This window comes from Micromys minutus, assembly GCF_963924665.1.
Source record: "Micromys minutus genome assembly, chromosome: 1".
NCBI classification, from domain to species: domain Eukaryota; kingdom Metazoa; phylum Chordata; class Mammalia; order Rodentia; family Muridae; genus Micromys; species Micromys minutus.
In genome coordinates, this window is record NC_137969.1 from 118,772,825 (window position 1) to 118,793,398 (window position 20,574).

General features: G+C 43.9%; 1 protein-coding gene across 2 annotated transcripts in view; it reads left to right on the top strand.

The window, feature by feature from the left end:
- Positions 1-20,574, top strand: part of SLC22A23 (solute carrier family 22 member 23) — a 155,524-nt gene that overhangs the window by 10,324 nt on the left and 124,626 nt on the right. The window lies entirely within an intron of this gene.

Consider the following 20,574-nt stretch of genomic DNA (forward strand, 5'->3'; position numbering starts at 1 on the left):
GTGATTATGGAACTGATAAGAGTAGACTTCCCCTGGACTCCATCACTGCTGTGCTAGACTCTCCAGCCTGCACAGTATTATATTCCAACAGACCTCCCATGACACTCGCTCTATAAGGAACAGAACAACATTGCAAATCACACTGGCAAACCAAAACAGAGTTTGTTGCAAAGATACACCATGGTGAGTGGGGTGGTATCCAAGATAGCCAAGTCGGGCAGGGACCTGTCAGAAGCCCTGACATCACTGTCCCCTCCTGCCCCTCATCCTTGACCTCATTGTCCTCTCATCCTTATGTTCAAAGGTTTGCTCTGTTACTCTTCATGCCAACCCCAACCTGGAGCAGGGGATGGCAGTTTCTAGACCAGGCATGGGGCTACCTGAGTGGGGGAATTCTCTGGAACAGTGACTGGGTGTGGGACCTGTTCTTCTCCGGCTGGGGTGAAGGATTAGAGGCAGACCTCTTTGGTAATTCATTGAGAATAACTGAGTGTTGCTGATTTAGTTGATAACTGCTTTAGCAGGTATCCCTTTCCTTCTCAGACACCCAGCCTGTCACTTACCTGGCCATTCAAACTGGGCGTGCTAGTGGCAAGGACCTTCCGAGGCCTCTTTTGGAATAATTTAAAATGACCCTCAGTGTTAGTTGCACGTCACCCAAGGAGCTTGGAAAGTGTCCCCGGATGTCAGAAACTGGGAAAAATTTTACAAATTCTCACCTCCACCTCTATCACCATATTGGCACCAGCTCCATAATTTGTAGAGCCTGTGTGCAGAGCAAACGTGCATTCAGTGTAGTAAAATACCAGGACAGTGACTGCGGAGTGGAAGGCCAAGCGTGGATACTTCTGAGCCTGCTAGGCTATCACTGTCAAGAAACACACACATGCACATACATGTACACACATGCATACACACATGCATACATGCCCTCACGCACCCACGCACATATAGATGGCACTGTTGTAGAACTAAGCAAACTCTAAACCCTGAGGTTTTCCCAGCTCTGTCTGCCTCGTTTTTACTTACTTATATTCACACACACACACACACACACACACACACACACACACACACATCTTTTGTTGTATTTCACATCCTTTTCTACATTTTGGTAAGAAGCCAAACTCATTTTGGGAGAGGGGCCCGATTCTGCCAGGAAACAGCATCGCACAGCCCTAGCAGGTGTGTTTCAGGTCTTTAGTGGGTAAAGCTGTGTTGTACAACATGAAGGATTCAGGGAGCCATTCATGCCAGAGAGGGCTGCAGAAGCCAGGCAGTCGGGCCGTTCATGCATCTGGACTAAGGAGCCAAAGCGTTGAGTCATAGGGACGTGTGGCAGAGCATGTTAAGTCATAGCAATGCTAGGGAAGTGTTTATCGAGCTCTTACGTTTGAACTGGACAGAAGCAGAGTCATCCCTTTGTATGATCCTGCCAGCTGGCAGTCCTACCTCTTGTCAGAGAGGTTCCCAGAGGTCATGCTGAATTATGGTTTATGCTTTCATATTTGTAATTTGCCCTTCAGAGAGTTTCCTCCCAGGTTAGATTAGAAGCTGCCTCTCTGTGTTTAAAAGACACTTAACACATTGAGTACCCTTGATTGTCACACATTGAGGACATCCCTAGTGGCACCTGTGTGTGTGTATATATATATCATATCTAAAGTAAACACAAAGTTGTTATCCCATAAGTTTTAAAAAGTTTTCATGGTTTTAATATTGATAGCATACATTACAAAATTGCCCATCCTTATGTATGTTGAGCATGTTAAGTATGACCATGTTAAGTATGTGGCATTATGTGTATTCACATGTTTGTGTAATCTTACTGGGTCTTTTTTGTTTTGTTTTGTTTTGTTTTTTCATCTCAGCTATAGCTTTGTCTGTATTTAAACAGTCATTTCCCATCCTCTGCCCTCCCCCACCCCGCCCCAGGTCACCATCCTACTTTCTTTTATTATGATTCTGACCATTCTAGGTATTTCACATAAATGGAGATTAGTATCTGTCCCCTTGCAACTGTCGTATGCTGCTGCAGATGTCTCCAAGGTTCTGTGTTGTAGTCTGTGTCAGTATCTTTCTTCAGGTGAACTCTGCTTTGAATGTACCCTATCATGTTCAGACTTTTGTACGTGGCTTTTACACTTGGGATGCCCCCTCCCCTTATAACACAAACAACATGACTGTGAACTTGAGTGTATCTCCTGAAGATACCTAGTGCAGCTTCTCTCATTTTCCCTGTTAGAGCCAATTTCCCAGTCCTGTGCAGACCTTCACTGGTCTTTGTCTCCAAATTATCACCATGGGAAGTGACATAGATGATGGCCTGGACCCCAAGAAGGGATTCGTGCCAAGGTAGGTATATCTGTAAAGTGCAGGACCAGATACAGCGGGCAGCCAAGGACTGAGGGTAGAGGTACAGAGGTGGGCACAGCTGGTAGGGTGGGAGTGGTGCCCAGGTAAGAGGACAGATTGAAGTCCCAGAAGAGTTCCAGAGGGCCGAAAGAAGCAGGAAGGCCTGGCACGGGGTGTCTTATCAGATGCCCAGGAGAATTTATGTAGAGGATGAAGATGGAACTCCCTCTGCCAAGGAGCTGGCAGTGGTTGAGAGGGGACATGAACAGGGTGTGGAGGGTCCCAGCCTGCATGCAGATATGGGACTCCACCCATCTTGGCCCTGGAGTTTGTCCCTAAGTTGGAGTTTAGCTACCCCTCCCACAGTAAACTACGAGTCTCTGAAATTTGTAAACAGGAAAACGACAGAAGAGGGTGATTTTGTAAGATGGGGAGACCCAGAGGAGAGAAGCCAGCCTCATCTTAGCCTCAAGCTCCTACCCCAGGATTCTGCCCACAGCCCCCTTGATGCTGTCTCTGTCACACAGTCTCTCTACCTCTGAAAAGCACTTGGAAAGCTCCTGTCTTACAGTATGACTAAGTCCTTGCTTATATGTTGTCTTTTCCTTGTGCATGCATGCAGCCCTGGGAGATGGCTTTGTGGTATGGTACACCCACTGGCAACCCATGGTCTATGCTGCTGCAGATGACTGTTAGGCTAGCTAAATGACAGATTTCACAGGATTGCCAAGAGGCTCCAGTTAGCCTTCCTGGATTAGCTCATATAGTTGCCATAACAAACAGCAGAGACCAGGCACCTTAAAACAGGCACCATGCATTTCCTCAGTTGTGCCTGCTGAAATAAACTCAGATCAAGGCAAAATGGGCATGGTTTCTCCCGCTACACACCTCCACCTGCAAGTGGTTCCCCTTCCTGCCTTCTCCTTACCATCTAACCCCTGTGTGTGTCCCTGTCCTCATCTCTCCCTCCTTTTCTGTACTGGGATAGCATGTAGAGCCTCCAACATTCCAAGCCTGTACCCTACCACTGAGTCACCTCCTCCAGCCCCTCCTCATGAAAAGGCACCAGTCTTACTGGGTTAGGACCCACCAGCAGGATTATGGCTTAAACATATAGATGCAGGAGGTACATTTGCAGTACAACCCTGGAGTACCAACACAGATCTGCAGAGAACAACCCTGTTTTCATACTCCAGCACTCCCGTCCTCTGCCCTGCTGTGCTGGCCAATGTGTGGATCCTCAGGTCTTGGATATGATGAATGACACAAGTAATGAAGTCATCAAGGGGAAATGGCTCCCATCTGAGCGAGGTCACATGATTTAATTCTAGCATAGCCCACACTCAGGCCATCTCAACCCCAAATGCAAAGTCATGGAGCTGTTGATGATGAAAGGGCATTCTGCTTATCTTTAGAAGCCGCTGGATATTTGAAGCCATGCCAGGCTTGGGTCTGAATGGTGTTGTCATCTTGGAATGTACAGGTCCCTGAATCGGGAAGGTCGGTCCAGAGCACTTAGGCTTACTAGAAAGATTCAGGAAATCCATGAGGCATCTGTGGTTTAAAGATGCTCCATGGGTGATTTTGTGTGGAATGATTCCCCCTAGAGACATCTAATCTCTTTATTCGGTTGTCATACCTGGATGAGTCTGGGGGTGGGGGGTCATGGCAGCCATTGGTATCTAGCTGATAGAGGCTAAGACTGCTGCTCATCCTATAGAGCTGGGTCCAGCCCTGATTCCCCTAATGTAGAAAGTCTGGCTTGCACTGATAGTAGTGTAAATAAGCATCTCCTGGCCACACCCAGCAGCCGTCCACGCTGTGGAGAGTTTTAACTCTATGACATGGGCTCCTCTGCTCTGCAGGTGAAGATCTGGGGAAGAAAAAAGGGATCACCCTGTGGGTAATGAGGGGTAAGGACCACTTATCAGTGGGTATAAGGATAAGTAGAATGCAGCCAGGACCACATCCAGAACCTCTTGAAAGATGGTGCTTTGCTCTTCTCCTTAGAATAAGGGGTACCAGAGAAGGAAACATTTATTTAGAAATAAATAGTATTTGTATACAAAATGTCTCTAATTCAGACAAATTCTCTAAATAATTAATTCCTTGGGAGGTGTTTTCCTAGTGGTTCAAGCAGCAATAAAAGAGAGGTCTGTCAAGGTATGCAGACATGGAATACTGATGGCCAGAGCTACTCATTAGCATTGGTGACATTTGCTCCGTAAGACAGGGACCCACTTTCTTTTGCAGTGCCAGGTAGTAAGCTTCAGCATAATAGCCTCTTACTTGGGCCAAAGGTGGACAAACACACACTTGTCACCTCCTCAAGGATGTATGTATCAGTTGGGGTTGGGCACCACACTTTAGAGGTAGTATGTCCTGTCTCTTGAGATACCCAACTTTACTCAGAGCATCAGACAATTTATACTCTGAGTTGTAGAGCTAATCTCTTGAGTACTGTGTGGAATCATCATTTGTCAATAAAAGGTTGATGGCTTGTTAGCTGAGGTAGGAAATTTGAGGTGGGAATTCTGGTAGGGAGAGGGGAACTCGGATAGAGTCAGACATGGAAAGGTATAACCCTTGGAAAGGAACTCTAAGGAGACAGAAGCATGAAACTGAAGAGAGGTAACCAGCCTTGTCTACTCATAGAATAGAATATATAGGATAATTCAGTTATAGGCTAACAGGAATGAGCCAAAGGTTGTGGCATAGGCATTTATTTATGAATAACTAAGTCTCAGAGTCGTTATTTTGTGGACTAGGGCATAGGTGGAAAAGCCCACAATTATACTGAGTATTAAGAAGAGTCACATAAGTAAAATGTCCAGTCACAATGGCAAGTCACATATTGTGCATAAGCTGCATGTGGCAAAAACATGGGGTTTTTGTTTGTTTGTTTCTATAGTGATATATAAACAAAATTAGTAAGGACTAATCTGAAGTAAACTGAAGAGGCATAAAAACACATTCCAAGAAAACCCACGTTATAAAGAAACTGAGGTTAACAAGACTCTTGTGTTGCTTCTAGGAGTTTTTTCACAAGCACTCGGAATTTGTCTAAAGCAACTCCCTTCTTGAACTGTGTTCTGACATAATGCCAGCTGTTAACCAAGACTAATGTCTACTGCCCCTATACCTACCACCCAGGAGCCCCTCCTTAGCTGCCCCCTGTGCTGTCTGCTCACTCCACTTGATGGTCCTTTGACCCTTTTCTTCATGTGCTGGGCATTCTTGGTGTTAGTAGTGAAGCCAGTCAGAGACTGTGGACAGTGAGACTGGCCATTACTAGTATGGGACATCAGTCTAGCTGTCGGCCACTAGAGTGGATCCTCACCCAGGTGAACCCAGTGGAAGCAGATGGCATGCAAATGGGGATTTTCTTTTTGGTGGTCTCTGCAGCTTTACTGCATGATAAGCCTTCACCCAACGATCCACGTTGGGTATTGTTTGTTTAAATTATTACTTCATTTTTATTGAAGATTTATTTTTAATAATCCTTTGAGAAGTCAAACAAGATTCTTACCAATGTGACTGATTTCTCACTTGCCTTCTTGTTCTATTTATAATTCTAGTTCCTCTTAAGCAGAATCTTAGGTAAGTGGCCAAAGGGAGGGATAATGAAGAAGGCAGGACTCCAGCTCTGATGATGAATCCTGTTTTCAGTAGTTTTGGAGGAAGCTAAAATGAATCACACTTAACAGGCCAAGGTGTGTCAATCAGCCTTCCATTCATGAATCAGAAACCCTGAGCTCATCAACTTAAGAAACTTGTTTTGATTTGTCCCATTGTAGGAATTCTTCCCTAGTTAGCCCCTTGCGTCTGGGCAGTACATCATGCTGGAGTGTGTGACAGAGGCTCTCCTCATGAGGCATGGCCAGAAGAAAAGAAGGGGCTGGAGTCTTCATCTTCTTTTCAAGGCCTACCCTTAGCAGCACCACGGAGTTGAACCAGGACTTTAACACGTGGGTGTTTGAGGGACCACACAAGATCCAAAATGTCAGATGCTACTCAGATCATTACTGAGCAGCTACGAATGAACATAGCACTGTGTTAGCAGCAGCTGGTGGTGGAAGAGAAACAAGTGACTTGGAGATTGGGGGACCTGGTGGATGGAGCTGGGGAAGGTGAAGGACAGTCTGGGTATCGGGGAGCTTGGGGCAAAAGGATACACTGGGGATGCTAGGGTAGTTGGTTGAGTTTTTGTTCCCACAGCCAGCCAACCTTTTCCTTCAGCAACCACTGCTTTCAATTCATTTCAACCACTGCCTCATCTTGCCTCTTCCACAGACTTGGTATTGACATTGTGTTTGAGAGTGGTCCCATGTCTCTGCATGCATTACTGATTGTTTCTGTTCACCGCTGAATGGTATGATCATTCCTCAGTGTTTGCTGGCCATCCCTGAGCATAGTAGATTTCAAAGATGCTCAAATCCATTCTGTAAAATGGCAGTGTTTGCCCTGAACTTATACCCAATTTTTTTTCTTGTACAATTTAAATCATCTCTAGTTTAGTTACTGTGTCTCATACAAGAGAAACACGGTGTTGGCAGTTATTAAACTATTACTCAAAACAATGACAGGATTAAAAGCTTACATTTGGTAGAGAGGCAACTTTAAAAAAGGTAACTAGTATTATAACACATTGTTACAGTTCTGTTTTATTCCAAATTATCATTAATGTCTCGTTATACCTAATTTGCAAATTAAACTTTGCCCTAGGCATGTCTATGTAGAAAATGTATAAGTAAAGCTTAGTCTTATTTGCTGTTTCAGTCTTCCATTGGAGGCCCTGGAACTTGTTTTTCTCTGATAAGGCTCACCTTTCTTCTTCTACACAAGCAGTACATCTTCTGCAAAACTGATTCTCATCTAGACACACGCACACATACACACATACATGTACATACATACACTCCATTGCTCTTTAAGGGCATGTTTATTTTACATTTTATCTGCATTAGTGATGTGGTTTTTATTATGATGCTGTCATTTGTATATAGAATGTATTTTTTATCGTATTCACCCACCAGTACTATGTCTTGTCTCCTCTGATCCCTGGTGCTCCCATTCTTCTTCCCAATACCCTCAAACTCCCTTGTCCCTCTTCTTGTGCTTTTCATTTCTCTGTCTGTCTGTTTGGTTTGGGGGAGCCTATTAATTTTATTAGGGTTGCTCACATGAACATGGGTTAGGGGTTATTTACAAGAGAGTGGGCAACTTACCAGTTGTATACCACTGAAGAAAACGTCTCTCTTCAGGCAACTGTTAAAAAATGCCTGTAGATCCCCAGATAGCAGTGGGATCTTGTGAGCCCTTCCCTCCCCCATCAGGGGATATTACGCTGCCACACTCAATCTTGTTCTAGTAACGGTAGCTGCTGTGAGCTCATGAGTACAGGAATCATGTGAAACCCAGAGGTCAGAGTTCCAGACCACCCCATCCCTTCTTCTTGCTTTTGGTTTCTTTCTGCACCATCTTCTGTGATGTTCCTTGGAGGGTAGTGATGCTTAGGGCTGAACATTCAACAGTCACTCATTCTCACCACCCTGACTAGTTATGAGTCACTGCAGTAGTTGCTGCTCATTGCGAAATGAAGCCTCTCTTATCAGAGTTGACATAGATATTTAGAAGGCAATTTGGTAGTCACAACATGTCAATCAAGAAAAGCAACAATAGCCTCCCTATAGATCCCTATGTGATCTCCCCAGCCAGAGACTCTTGAACAGGCTTACAATACCTGTGAAGCAGGCTTGAAATCCAATTGGAAAGTATTATTTACCCTTGCACAGTCATGCCTCTATTGTATCAGTGAGTGCATTCTATCTGACAGGTTGATATTGTAGCTCCGAGTTCACAGCTGAATAATATAGTTGACAATCTTCAGCAGTAGGGGCCTCCCCTACCAACAACTCATAGAAAGGCTTGTGGATTTTCACTTGGTAACCTGTGGTTTCTGGAAACAGTTTTTAATCCATTCACACAGGGTATCTCCTTTCAAACAAGATGTTATTATTATTTTTTGATGAGCTTTAGAGCAGACTTTTGTATGGAGTTTCCATATTCCCCGAGTTTTGGTTCGCTCCCCCAGCCTCCTTCCCCTACTTCTTGTCTCTACTGGCAGCCCTACTCAAACCTTTCATTGCTAGTATTTCTGCTTTGACTTTCATATCACATAGGCTCTGTATACCCCTGACTTCAAATCCTCTATTTCCCAGTTCACGGACCTCCTTCCTGTTTCCCGAAAGCCATGATCTATATCTGTTTAACATTCATTGCTGAACGGAGAGTGTGAAACTCTGATGAAGGTTTGTCTGCCCTCTTGCGCGTGCCTTCCATACTGTGCATTTCTCCTCACATGCTGCTGTGCATTTGGTTGTTCAGCCCATAGACCTCTCTAAATATTGGAATCCTCATCCTATTCATCTTTTTACTCCTCATGACTATTATTTCTCTTACTCTTCAGTTCCGATAGGTACAGGTTGATTGGCAGAATCGGGCCAGCTATGTGATACCATGACTTGTTTATGAGCCAGGCAAGCTTTCTTCTCCGTCTCTTCAGTGATGTGATGTGATGAGAAGGGGCTGTGGGGGAGGAGAAAGTCACCCCTAAGAGGCGTGAGTCCTTGCCCCCCACACACACAGTTGTGATTCCAAGGCTGAGGGAGAGGCCCCGAGTACTGATGCTGTTCTGCGAATGGGGAAAAGCCACATCTAGAAGTCATGCCGCCAGGCAGCTGCTCTGTGTGACCTCAGGCTGGCGTATTAGCTGATCGGGTGGAGTTTCATCCTGTGCCAGTGGCAGTGAGAAAGGCAGCCCTTTTTTTCATAGCCTCTTCATCCTCTGCTCTGTGCAAATTACCCAGCAAGGGCAAACACCTCGGGGATGAGAAACCTCCAGACAACGCAGATGCCATGCCTTCTCTCATGCAGCCCTGTATAAAACGCAAAGGGCTACATAGTCCTGTTTGTAGGGCAATTCCAGTGAGCAAGGGGCTAGACTTTTTTGCTAACAAAACCTGCCCTGCAGGAACCCTTTTGCTAAGTTCAAGAGGGATAAAGGAAGTACTGCCTGAGTGGGCATGAGTGTAAGAGAAGCCAGCTGCCTTTGAGTTCACATACCACCCAGTATCCTCGAAGAGAGCAGTGAGGGTAGGTAGGCATCCCATTTGGTTGAAATATCCAAGAATCTGCTCTGACTTATGAGCCAGTCTGAGTGTTATGCTTCTTTGTGCCTGTGTAAGTGTGTTACCCTTACTGGGACTGTGCTCCTTACAAAGCAGGTTAAGCAACTGAGGTTGCTCTTCCAATAAGATAACTGTATAGATGTAGAATCTCCAAATATTCTAAATGATGCTCTCCTCAGGCTACTGAAATGAAAGTGCTCAAGAGAAAAGACAGATAAGTGACCTACTGCAAGTTCTGCCTTCCTTAGGTCCAAGGTGGCCAAAGAGTAGCCTTGCTAACAACATGGAAGTGAGGTTATTTGGGGGACGAGGGCCAGGAATTTGGTCTTCTTCTCAGAGTCTGGATCCTTGATTGGGATATTTCCAACAGTAGCAACATTTATCAAAGAAGCAAAAGAAGATGATTTATTTTGTCTTTTTTTTTTTTTTGTGGTGTGAGTTACACCGGGGACCTTGAGCATATTGAACTCAGTATGAGATTTGAGTTGCAGATAACCTTCTTTCTAAGTTGCAGTGATTGGAGGAGTTTGCCTGCACGGTAGAGAGAGGCAGGTGTGTAGCCAGTGATGCCTAGGGCAGAAGTAAACAAGAAACACTGAGCCCAGTGCAAAAGAGCTGAGTTCATTCCTGGGCTACCAACTCCTTACTGAGCAGCCATGGCACATTGTTCAAGACTGGAACCTATTCTCCAAAGGGGAAAAAGCACTGTTCGTGCGGCTTCGTGGAGATTTCTGCCGTGATGGATGTGGAAGGAGCCCTTCTGCAGAATGTGTGTTTGATTGGCCTCCAACTCAGTCCTTTCTGTGGGGACTTTACAGTAGACCTCTTAATATAACCATGCAGTCACTTGCATCAGGTTGAGAATACCTGATTGAAAAATACAAAGTCCATAAATTTAAATACAAATTGTTCCAAAACCTGAAACTTTTTGACATGATGGGACAAGTAGAAAATTCTAGACCATTAAAGTCTGTTTCAGACACAAAATTATAAAAAATGTTATACAGTAACATTTCAAGCCTTTCATGCATGCGGTCTATGAGACATAAGTGAATTTTGTGCTTAGCATTGAGCCTCTTCTGATATATGAATGTAAATATTTTAAAATGTAGAGAACAGAAAATCCCAAACTTGGAGAATCTCTGGTCCCAAGAATTTCAGATAAGGAAACTCAGTCTGAATAATACCTTACATAATTTTTCCAGTTTCTCTTTAGTAAACTTTAAAAATATATTTTATTTTTAAGAACATACATTTACATGAGTTATTAAGATATATGCATGTAAGGTTAGCAGACCTTGGAGGTCAGAAGTGGACATTGGATCCCTTGGACCTGGAGTAACAGGTAGTTACGAGTTGCCTGTCATGGTTGCTAGAACCTCTACGTGAAAAGCAAACAACTGAGCCATCTTTCTAGCCCTTGCTAGAAAGTTAGCTTTCAGTCTTAAAGCAGGATGGACTATGGGCCAGAATATGTAATTGAGGTTAACTCTAACAAATGGCCCCTTTGTCTCAGACATGCCAGGCCATTCTATATCCTTAGTTCAGGACCTTCTTCCTCTGACTCAACTTGTCTCCAGGCTGTTTGACATCTCGCCTTAGGATGCTTCCTAGATCTCCTTAAATGTCTTCTATTTTAGAGTTTTCTTTCTAACCCTACTCTCCAAATCTAAAACACTGGGGCAACTAACCTTAGCTAATTAAGTAAAGGGATGACTGGTATCTAGAACTGACCCTATTGCTCTCTGTATTTCTCCTGTCTCAAACCTGTTCATTAGAGACTGGTCAATAGCTTGTAAGCCTCAAGTCCTCTCAAGAGGCATATTCTGAAAGGCTGGTTCTTAGGCTAATATGCTTGATTAGGACCTTTGTGTGTTTGCTTGTTGTTTTGTTTGTTTCAGAGAAAATCTCATTGTATAGTCCTGGCTGGGATAGGACATGTAGACTAGGCTGACCTTGAACTCACAAAGATTCTCCTGCTTCTGCTCCCCAAATTCTATAATTACAGGCATATGCTACCACACCAACTCCTAGATACTTAAGCAGTTAACAGTATCCATCATAAGCCCTAAGTGAATTGGAAGTCTTTTGGTGATGAGAAATAAACCCAAGGCCTTGTACATGCTAAGCACATGCTCTAACCCGGAATCCCCCTTGGCTTGAGGTTGGATTTTAATAGCTACCCATGATAAAGGTTCAACTCTACCACTGTGTGTCAGAGGTTACCCAAGGACCTGCCCCTGCATTGTCCCCATTCTTTCTGGCTCAGTGTCCAGCCCACATGTGGCTTTCCTCTTTCTCAGCCTTAGCTCAACTGCCTCCCATTTCATAACCCTTACACGTGCTGATGACTCCCAGCAGGGCCACCTAGACTCTGGCACTGGGCACTAAAGCAGAGGGAGAAAAGCTGCTGACTTGAACAGAGCCTGAAATCTGGGATAACCTGTCTTGGATGTTGTAAGAGGCTGGGTGGAGTGGGTAACCATGTGAGTGGAATAGGTTGCCTTCTCTTTCTACTGTTGGGCAGGGCAAACGAGGCCAAAGGACCTTTGCAGACAGCAAATGACATTCTGGTGGCCTGCCAGTGGCAGAATATGCTGCTGTATTTCATGGGCTAGATCTGAAACATTTCTCAGGAAGACGGCAAACAAGACTGGATACAGGGCCTGTTCTAGGGCTGTCTGCAAAAGCTTCAACTTGGGTTTTTGGAATACTATGCATCTGTATTTGATGTAGATAGTGAGACTTTTTTCCCATCTTAACTGTTTTTAAATTGTGTGGTTTCTTGGTGAGAAGTACATTCACATTATGTAGGAATTGTCACACTCTACCTTCAGGGCCTTTCATCTCTCCAGTTGAACCTTCTGTAATCTTCCTGTGTCTCTATCCAGCCCTGGCCATCCAACATGCTCTGCCTTTATCCATTTGGGTCCTCTAGAGACCTTGTATAAGTCAAATCATATAGTACGTGTCCAAGAGAGCTAACTACTCTGAGCACAGGGTCCCCTGTGTTGGAGCTTGCATCAGGTTCTCCTTCCCTTTTCTGGCTGAATGAAATTAGATCACGTGTGTAGAGCATACTTTACCCATGATTCTAGGGATGGGCATTTTTGCTGTTAAGACAAGCACTGTAGACATACAAACATTTAGCACTTTGTGCGACACTGCATTGTTTTGGAGTAGCAAGATGAGTTTAGAGAGGCTTGGATCATGTAAGGAATTGTCCACACTGCCGGAGTCACCACTGAACCTTGACTAGCTAAATGGGTGTCCTGTGGGAGGGGTACACGTATCTTCCGTGCAGTTAGACTTTTTCAGAAGGTAGACTTCTCACAGTTGACTGCTTTCAGCTGTGGCTGACCTTTCACAGGTCATGTCCTAAAGGTATTTAATATTTACTCATGTCCTAACCAGTTAGTACTGATGACCTCCTGAGAAAACAGAAATACCGTTTGTATTTTCTCTGAGGAAGGCACAGAGTCTCCTAGTATGAGAGTGCTTCAGCACACACAAACCCTGCTTCTTTCCCCTCTGATGGATGTCAGGGACAACTCCAGCCTTACAGGTAGCATTTCCAGGTGATGTGCATTCTGTTTATAGACAGCATTAGGTCATGGAAAGAAAGCAGAACATACATGTAAGCAACTCTTGTGTTCTATAGGCCAACCGTCTGCCATTGAAACTGTATGAAGGGAAGAGAGTTTCCAAGTAAGTTTGGAAAATGCGTCACACAGAGCATGATTCCTCTCCTAGGATTTATGTTGATACTTCAGAGGTGCTGGGAAATCCCTGCAACAGACACCAATTTAACTTTCTTCATTTCCTTTTTTCTTTTCTTTTCTTTTTTTTTTTTTTTTTTCATTTTGCATTCCAGGTCCTATATTCCTTTTGTGTGAAATGGGCCCCAGCAGCTCAGACCCCTTTCCGTTAGTCCTCACAAAGTGGCTTCTCTGGGTGACTCAGGCTGCGCTTCAGCTGAACCCAGGTGCCCTTCTCTTTGGCTTCCCTTTTCTTCCGATTGGCTTCCTTCACCCACTTCAGGAAGCTGCTTGATGTGCTCAGTCTACACAATGACCCTCTTAGCTAGAATCTTGCCCTTAACTTGCTTATTTACAATGATGCCCAGGGCGTGCTGGGTGACACTACAGATTCTTCCAATTTTGCTGTGGTGACACTTATGGGTCAATCCTTTTTGAACAGTGCCCATTCCCTTGATGTCTACACCATCACCCTTCTGTAGATTCTCATGTGTGTGGCCAAAGGAACAACTTCGTGTGTCTTAGGCCCATTCCACGTGACTAGAGAACATATAGTGAGTGCCATTCTTCTTTCTTTCTCTTTGTGTTAGTCATTTTGATGAGTTACTGGAAGACACTGCTGCCACCAGAAGGCCAGCTTAACTTTTTTAAGTTGTACATTTCTAAATATTATTTAGCAATGGATCCCTCTTGCTACCTTTTTGTTTGTTTGTTTTTGGTTTTTGGTTTTTGTATTCTGCTGCTGGGGAGTGAACTCAGGGTCTTAAATATGAGCTCTATGCCTAGCCTGATTTCTTTAATTAGGTGGCCACCTACTGATGTCCTCTAATGATTGACACCTCTAGCAAACATGTCATCTGCGAATGTAGTAGTGACTATGAATAAAAAGGGTTCCTTTCATGGACCATTCACTTTGAAAATTGTTATTGTTACTACTGCTGCAGCTGCTGCTACTACTACTATTATTATTAGTGTGTGTGTGTGTGTGTGTGTGTGAGAGAGAGAGAGAGAAAGAGAGAGAGAGAGAGAGAGAGAGAGAGAGAGAGAGAGACTCAATAATGTATGAGCATGGTGTAGATGGGTGTGAGAGTGTATGTGTGTGTGAATGATGTATGTGTAAGATGTGTGTATGCACAGGCTCACACCTGCAGAGGCAGAACAGTTCTGTCCTTTACATGGGTTCTTTAGATTGAATTCAGATCAACAGGTTCTTACAGTAAGCGCTTTTATGCTTCTTCTGAGTCATTTTTACCAGCCCCATGAAGGAACTCCAGTGTCTCAGCTTGTTAAGTTCAGCCATGCCACAAACACCATGTCCCAACTATCTCCAGTATGTCACTAGAATCACAGCCCCAGTGCCAACAGGAGACCCCTCTGTAGCTACTCAATCCAGGCCTGTTACTGACTTCAAAACTTGGGGCAGGCAGGTGGGCCTGAAGCCTACCAAGAGTCAAGGTTGCAAGATTACGGTGAAGGCCATGAGTGGGCAACCTTGCAACAACCTTGGCTTATGAGAAACTCTGCCAAGGTATGAGTTTTCTTCAGTGTACTCCATTTTCTCAGCCTGAGTCCATCCAGCTGGCCCCAGAGCTGATCATTGGCAGCTAGCAACACCCTTCGGAAGGCTTCCTGTCTTCAGCTTGCAGGTGCTTTCTGCTTTGATTTTAGAACAAATCTTGAACAACCATTTCTTAGTTATCTTGTCCTCAGAGATGCCAGAGGCACCCAAATGGCCAGGGGCCCTTTCTCATCAGTGTCTCCATGGAGTGCAGACACACCTCTACCTCTCTAGACCCAACGGTTGTGTCTAAAGGGTTGAGCCTCAGCTGAACCCAGTGCAGACCAGGAGGAGCCAGACTGCTTGGTCACCTTTGGCTGTCACACTGCCAATTCTTCAGAGCATTTATAGGAGATTAATCATTCCAGCAGGGAAACTCAGCACCCACTGGAGTCTAACATGAGCTTTGGAGAGCCATCTTGGTCCTCTTTTCTCAAGGTCAGAAAGATGGAGTATCTAACGGCTGACTGCAGGAAGTGTTAAGGAGAGCTGGGTTACAGTTCCTAGGATGCTTTTGGGAAGGTCAAAATGAAGGACATCATGCTCTGGATCTAGGAGGACTTGAAAATGTGGAGACTGCCATGTAACGCTGCAGCTAGGAGCACAGTTGGTCCTCACACACCTCTTCTATCCTTACCTTTCTTCAGTGCTGGCTGTGCGGACATGCTGTAGAATAGTGAAACAGCCCATAGTCGACCCAGCTCAGTGTAACTGAATAAATAAAAACTTCTTTGTAAGCTCAGCAGGATGATGAAACAACAGAAAGCATCAGCATGTGCTAGTCAGTGCCCTGGCTGTGCCTCTAGCATTGCTCTAGACCCACACAGCAACTGTGAATTGTAAGGTCTGTGACTCCAAGGATGCCGAAACAGCTTGCACAAGGGTTGATTCCTTGGCCTTCACATAGCTGTCCTAAGGCAGAACTGGAGCAGAGATGCCTGTCCATCAAACTCAAAATCTGTGCTGTCACCATGAGGTCCTGCCATATTCCTGATCGAACCCCAGAAATGACAGTGCCTGTGAAACAGGTCTGTGGGGACGAGTGAGGAACAGCCTGGTCAAAGCAGCTGGCAAAGTGCCTAAGAAGGGGCTTAGTTTATGAAATGCATGTGTTCTTTTAAAGAGGAACCCTTTACTTGTAAAAATAAAAATTCTATGCACCTATCTCTCTATCAATTTTAATAATAAAACAATAATGTCTTTCCCCGGGGGAATGCTACTCATAGTAAACTGAGCACAACATTTCAAAACTACGTTCTGGCATAAATTTTGTATACTATCATATATTATTTAAATAAAATATGTTTGAAGAAATCTTGAAGAAACAAAGGAGTAAGGATATAAACATTGTGGCTCAGCAAACACAGCATTCTGACTTCTGGGAGTAGGAGTCCTCCAGGGTAATGCCCGTCTTCCTCCTCATTCCAGGTCCTTAGCTTAATTAGTAAGCATAAAGAAATAAGACAAAGTGGTACCTCATACCTGGAATACAGAAGACTGTGACAAGGCTGGAGTTAGAGGCCTGTGTGGGCCACATGTGGAAACCCAGTCTCAAAAAGGAAAAGACACTTTTGCATTAGTTACTTTTCTACTTTCTGTAACAAAATACTGACAAGAAGCAATGTAAGGGAGGAAGGATTGTTGATGCTTCTCTCTGAGGTTGTCTGTCAAGGCAGGAACATGAGGTTACTGGTCACAGTGGCATCCATAGTTAGGAAACAGGAAGAGAGATGCATATGATGCTAACTAAGCTCACAGTCTCCATTGGGGGGAGGGGTTATTTGTTTTGATTTGTTTTCTAGTCTGGGTCCACACAACACATGGGACAGTGCCATCTGCATTTTGGGTGGGTCTTCCTTTCTCAGTTAAAAGTTTCCAGAAACATCCACAAAGACATCCAAACTTGAGTTTTGATGGTGATGCTATAGAGATGAAAGAGTGAGTTTTTTTTATTTATTTTATTTTATTTTATTTTATTTTATTTTATTTTATTTTATTGTGGGCATAAAGGAGATGCTGTCATCCTTACAGCAGCAGCAGCAGCAGCAAGCTGCTCTTGCGATGCGTATGAAGCCATTGCTAGCCTATAGGTGAAGAGTGGCCTGTCTGCTAACAGTACTATTTACAAAAACAGGTGCAGGAGTGTATTGGGCCTGTAGGCTATAGTTTTCAGCTCCTGCGCTAGTGAAAGGACTTGTAAACAGGCAATTACAGTATAATTCGATCATCTGGGTATTTATCATGAATGCAGAATGTTCTAGGAGCACAGAGAAAGGGCCTTGATCTAGCCTGGCAGGGAGACCTTCAGCTAAGACGATTGCCCTGATGGAAATGTAGAATTTATTCATTTCTGCATCTGTAATCAACACTCTTTCTCTTTCTCTTAGTCTTCTGCTTGCAAAGGTGCCATCAACTCACTGACAGAAAAACCGATAAGCAGTTGGGAAGGTCTATCATACTGTGATTGAATGTGGAGAGCACAAGTTTTGATTGGAGGGGTCATTTTATGGTGCTGAGAAGGGAACCCAAAGTCTAGCACACTAAAAAGCATTCTGCCAGAGCCTCACCCTAGCCCATGGTGGGGAGAGCCATTTTTTTCTTTCAAGTAGATGCTAAGCCAGGCATGTCAGGGATGGACAGAGTCGGGTGGTACACAGGGGAGCCATTGGTGAGGTCCAGAGCGTGACTCAGTCCTAATAGGAGCTGGAGTTCAGGCTTGTGGCAGATGTGGGACATGGGCTTCACAGAACTGTGTTTTGCCAGGCCTTCTTCTCCTTCTGAAGTCCTCAGCATGGCTGGCCAGTCTAAGGGTTTTCTAATCTCAGTCGGAAGTTTCCCACACTTGGCTCTTTCCCAAATGAGTGGGTATGCTTAAACATTGATGTGGCTGACCAGCTGTGTTACACCAGGAGAGACCCTCTGAACTGTTCAAGATACAACTTGGAGTTTCTCAAGTGGCAGTGTTTGTTACTTGGGATAAATTAGTGTGCATCTCTTGATTTTGCTGAAAATATGAAGGATGTCTTGACATTCAAAGCTCTGTGGAGTTGAGTTCTTCCCTCCCCTCATTCTCCTGTCTCTGAATACAATTGACTTTCAACCCTTCTTTTCTTAAAGGCGATGATCACTAATGAAATACACAATTGCAGATCAGGGCAAGATTTCTCAAAGTTTGGTTAATAGAAGGCATTGCTTATTAGCAGTTTTGTCTGCCTTGTGGATATTGGTTGAACTTCCACCAAATATCATAGAGGTTTCTATCAAGAGACTAAGACTCTTCCATGGTATAGAACTCTACTTAGAGCTACCATGCAGTGCTTCCTTGAAGAAAGGGGAGGAAGGATGGAGTGACTGTATCGTTTTTCCAGAAATAGTTCCACATCAGTTGCTAGGGAGAGGACAGTCAGGTGATGCTGCTTCTGTTTCCCCATAAACCTTGCTGGAACACAGTTTCCCATCTCTAACCCTATGAAACATGATCCAGTGTGATGAAAACTGAGGAAGCCCAGCTTCAGTCAATGAAGCATCATAGTCTGCCCTTCTGCACCAGAGAGCTACTGTAAGAGCAGGGAGGCCAGCCCCAAGAATGCTGTTTAGGAAAGGAGATGAAACACTGTCTGGGGTTGGATGAATTGAAAATCACACTGTTAGCCATAAAAAAGGGGCCATGGGATGTTTAAGAACCTTAAGTAGCTTTAATGCTGTGATTAGGTGTGGGTTTCCTGCAAAAAAAAAAAAAACAAAAACAACAACAAAAGCAAAAAACAAAAACAAACTGGGGTGCAGAGTTTCTAGGCGGGGTGCATTCTCCCTTTAGCTCACACAAGCTTGCACTTCACCTTTTTTAAGTTTCTTCCAACATGCTCTAGTTAGTTTTTTGTTTGTTTCATTTTGTTTTATTTTGTTTGCAGTAGCTTAAAGGAGGAAATAAAGATGAAGAGCAGTTGCAATGGCAATTAACAAAAACCAGAGACGAAACTTATAAAAAAAAAAAAAAAATTCCCCAGAGTACCTGGCAAGGATGTTGATGATGTCATTTAAGGAAGCTCACAAGCACGCCAACTCTAATTGGCACTTGTGTTGGCTACGGTTGACAACGGGCCTCCTAAAACTGGAGCAGGAGCTTAGGAGCGAGAATGCAGAGAGAGTTTCAGGATTTTCAAATTAGGCAGTATATCTTGAATTTTGATGAAGTCTTTTAAGAAAAAAAAAAAAAAAAGACTCCATATACTACTAGAATAGAAATACTAAAAATTGTGCCCTTGGTTGCCTGTGTGCAGAAAAGTTAATTGTAGCTCACACACGCCTTCAGTCTGGCTTATGGGGACGATTTCTTTTGTCCATATGTGACCAATCTTTGCATGTATGTGTGTGCTTCTATTGTGTGCACATATGTGTATGTGGGTATACTCTTACGATTCCTATTGCTTCTAGTTTAAAGGCAGCGTAAAGCACACCCACAGTGTATAACACACTGATTCCTGGGACGCTACAAAATGCTACTTTGAAGAGAAAAAGCAATGGCCCCATATCTCTAGATTCCTGCAACCCAGCTGGGGATTTTGTTTTATGTAAATCGTTAGAATTTGAAGCCATTTTGTCTTCTTTGAAACATTGCCCTGAAATATTTTCTTCTATCTCAACTGACTGTGCTCAGGCAAGGGGCAGGCAGCTGACTCAGTGGCTGGTAAAACCCAGTGGTCTGCTGATGGCAACAAGCCTACATGAGGAACTCCACCCTAAGAGATCTTAGGGGCAATTTACATTCATTTATTTAAAATAAAACCAAACCCCCCCAAAAAAAAACCCACAAAAGTAAACTTCATAGCTTGACTACAGGATATAAAATTTGTTTCAAACTGCTTCTTTTACAGGAAAAAAGTTTAGTTTTTGTGTATGAGCATTTTGCCTGAATGTATACCTTGTATGGTGTGCCGTACATGTGGAGGCCAGAAGAGGATATCAGAGCCCCTGGAACTAGAGATTACACATTATTGTAACTACCATGTGGATGCTGGGAATGAACCTGGGTCCTCTAAAATGGCAGCCAGTGCTCTTAACAGCTTAGGTGTCTTTCCAGCTCCCTTCCAACACATCTTGAGCCAAGGTCTTGCCCTGGCTGGCCTAGAACTCAGAGATTCATTTGCTGTGCCTCCTACATATAGGGATTCAAGGCAGACACCAATAAACCTGCTGCTAAGCTTCTTTTTATAATGTTTGTTTGCTTTGAAACAGCAGTGTGATGAGTTACCCTAGGCTAGCCTTGAGCTCACAATAACTGTCTTTCAGTCATTGGGTAGCTGAGACTTCACACATGTTCCACCATATCCAACTCTATTTTTAAAAACCTCTCCTAAACATATCCTTTGTTCGTTTACTGTTGACTAGCATAGGTCTCATCTATCCTGGGCTGCTCTTAAATCCCATGCATAGATGAAGATGACCTCGAGCTTCTGATTCTGCTAACTTCATCTGAAATGACAGACGCGGCCCACCACACCGAGTTTTCTGCCATGACTGAAGAGAGCCCAGAACTCTGTGCATGCTAGGCAAGCACTCTGCCAAGAAAACTATATCCCCGGTCTCTAATATTTTGGATTGCCTGAAGATTTTTGTCCCCTAGAAGGTGAAAGGAATATGCACTAATTTTTTTTTTCTTTTTAAATGGGTTTTGTCTTACCCTTATCACCACATTATAGTTGACAGTTAATTG